Source organism: Echinops telfairi, unplaced genomic scaffold (assembly GCF_000313985.2).
Source record: "Echinops telfairi isolate 266 unplaced genomic scaffold, ASM31398v2 ScPeMD7_7473;HRSCAF=8511, whole genome shotgun sequence".
Lineage (NCBI taxonomy): Eukaryota > Metazoa > Chordata > Mammalia > Afrosoricida > Tenrecidae > Echinops > Echinops telfairi.
Window position 1 is genome coordinate 11,449,240 of NW_022111377.1, and position 3,251 is coordinate 11,452,490.

A 3,251-nucleotide genomic window follows, 5' to 3' on the forward strand; every position below is an offset into this window, starting at 1 on the left:
GGAGAGGATACCAGGGGCTCAAGTGGAGAGCAAATGTTTTGAGAATGATGAGGGCAATGAATGTACAAATGTGTTTTACACAATTGATGTATGTATGGATTGTAATAAGAGTTGTATGAGCCCCTAATAAAATGATTTTTAAAAAGAATTATAATAATAATAAATACATGTTTGAAACCACTGGGGGGAGGGGACTGTGCCTGTGGGTTTCCAAGACTCTAACTCCTTATAGGAGAAGGACTTGTCTTCCCACAGAGTGGCTGATCGTTTCGAACTACTGACCTTGAGGTTAACAGCCCAATCTGTAACCACTATGTCAGCATGGCTCCCCAAGGATATCAAATTCTGCATAAAGCCTGCACATATCCTACAGCATACTTTTGATTCATCTCTAAAGAAAACAAAAAAACCCACACACACACAAACTGCCACAGAGTGGTTCCAATGCATGGCAACGCTCCAGGATGGGGCAGAACTGCTCCGTGGATTTCTGAAACAGTATTTCTTACAGGAGCGAAAGCCTCTTCTTTCTCCCCCAGAGCAGCCAGTGGTAATCTCAAACTGCTGACCTTGAAGTCAGCGGCCCAACACTACCCACAAGGCTCTAAAGCTTTACACACTCACATCTTTCCAACGGAGCTGCTAGTGGCTTGAACCGATCACCTTTTGGACCAAATCATCTCTAGATTTCTTATACTACCTAACACAATGTAAATAGCACGTTCTGCTCCCTCTTAGCCTCTGAGGGAGAAAGATGAAGCTTTTTTCTCCCACAGAGATTTTACAGCCTCAGAACCCACAGGGCAGTGTTACACTAGGAGTCAACTCTACTCTATGGCACTGAGTTTGGTTTTTGACATTTGATAGACTTCTCTGACCACCTAACTTAACTGTTCCCTGTCCCTGTCCCCAGAATATTTTCAGACTGCCATAAATGGAGTTCACTGATGCGGAATAAGCACATAGGAAGATCCAAAGTGCATGAAGGGGCTGAAAAATATTTGTGGGGAAAAAAGGTGATTAAAAGATGAAACATACAATTTTCCTCTAGTTCTTGAATATTTCCTCCCCCCCACACACACACACTATCATGATCCCAATTCTACCTTACAAATTCACTGGACCGGAGGATGTACACTGGCACAGATAGGAATTGGAAACACAGGGAATCTAGGACAGATGAACCGCTCAGGACCAGTGGTGAGAGTGGCGATACTGGGCGGGTGGAGGGAAGGTAAGGGAGAAAGGGGAACTGACTACAAGGATCTACATATAACCTCCTCCCTGGGGGACGGGACGGACAGTGGAGAAGTGGGTGAAGGGAGACTTCAGATGGTGTAAGATATGACAAAATAATAATTTATAAATTATCAAGGGTTCACGGGGGAGGGGGGAGGGAGGGGAAAAATGAAGAGCTGATACCAAGGGCTCAAGTAGAAAGCAAATATTTTGAGAATGATGAGAGAAGCAAATGTACAAAAGTGCTTGACACAATGGATGGATGGATTGTGATAAGAGTTGTAAGAGTCCCCAGTAAAATGATTAAAAAAAAAAAGATAATTGAATTTTACATAAATTTCTGAAGCTCCCTCATATTAGATTATAATACACACATCACTGCCACACCAGAGGTATCCATGGGTGTGTTAGTCCAGGTTGACTACAGAAACAAATCCAGGGATACTCATGTATGTATGTATGCTCTTTATATCAAAGAGCAATTGTATATTGAGAAAACATTCCAACCCAGTTCAGAACAAGTTTCTAAGTCTGATATTAGCCCATATGTCCAATATTAGTCCATAAATTCCTCTTCAGATTCACACAGTCACATGCAATGATGCCAAATGCAGGAAGATCACGGGTCAGTGGGTGGAAAGTCCTGTGGATCCAATGGCAGTGGAAGCCTCCAGGGCTCTGGCTGCCATCAGCGTGGCTCCATCTGGATTGTCAACAGGAAAGTGCAACAGAGAGAGAGTGTGGCCCTTCTCCAGGGAGAAAGACAGGAAGTTCCCAGGATGCCCATGAGAAGGTCATGCCCACAAGAAGGGATCATTAGACTGTGAACTGACAGGCTAGACTCTACCCCTTCACCCTTAATATCCTCAAGCTGACACACGATTGTGTAACTACCACAATGGGTTAGAAATGAGTTGGCTCTTATTACATTCAGTTATGGAATGAACTGTGTCTCCCACAATGTGTTGTAAATTCTAATCCCTGTAGTATTATGATCTCCTTTAACTCAGATCCACCAGCAACACTCACGGAAACAGCAATCAGGAAACGACTTCTCACAAACCTGCTGCTTACATTTCTTTAAAGTATTAAAAATCATAGACATCACTTTGAAGACTGAAATGCCCCTGACCTGAACCATGGTATTTGCAATCACCTCATATGCTTATAAAAGGTGAGCAATGAATAAAGGCTAAAGAATTGATATATCCAAATTATGATGTTGATAAATATTAAATATACCATGGACTGCCAGAAAACAGAACAAATCTGTCTGGACAGTACAGCCCGGATGCCTCTAGAAAGCTAGGATGGCCCCTCTGTCTCATGTACTTTGGACTTGTTATCTGTAGAGTCCAATCCCTGGCAAAGGACATCGTGCTTGGTAAAATAGAGGGTCAGTAAAAATAAGGAAGAACCTCCAGAAGATGGACACAATGTCTGTAAAAATGGGCTCAAACATAAGCATGATTGTGAAGATGGTGAGGACACAACAGGACAGAGTAGTGTTTCCTTCTATTGTAGATATAGGATTACTATGTGGATTACTCGTGGGGCTGCAAACCACAAGGGCCACAGTTCAAAGCCACCAGCTGTTTTGCAGGAGAAAGAGGAGGCTTTCTGCTCCCATAAAGATTCACAGTATCAGAAAGTAGTAGAAACTATTCTATCATGCCCGTTGGTCAGAACTGATGTGACATTTGAGTGAGGTGAGTGGGAAACTGACTGGGAGGCATTTAACAACGTGACTATTTCAGAATAAGATTTTACTTTTATGTTAATGAGACTGTCAACATAGAGTGTGGGTTTTTAAAAAAAATCATTTTATTGGGGGCTCATACAACTCTTATTACAATCCATCCATCCATTGTGTCAAGCACATTTGTACATTTGTTGCCATCATCATTGTCCAAACATTGGCTTTCTACTTGAGCCCTTGGTATCAGCTCCTCATTTTTCCCCTCCCTCCCACCACCCCTGAGTGTGTTTTAAGACAAACACTTTTGAGATTT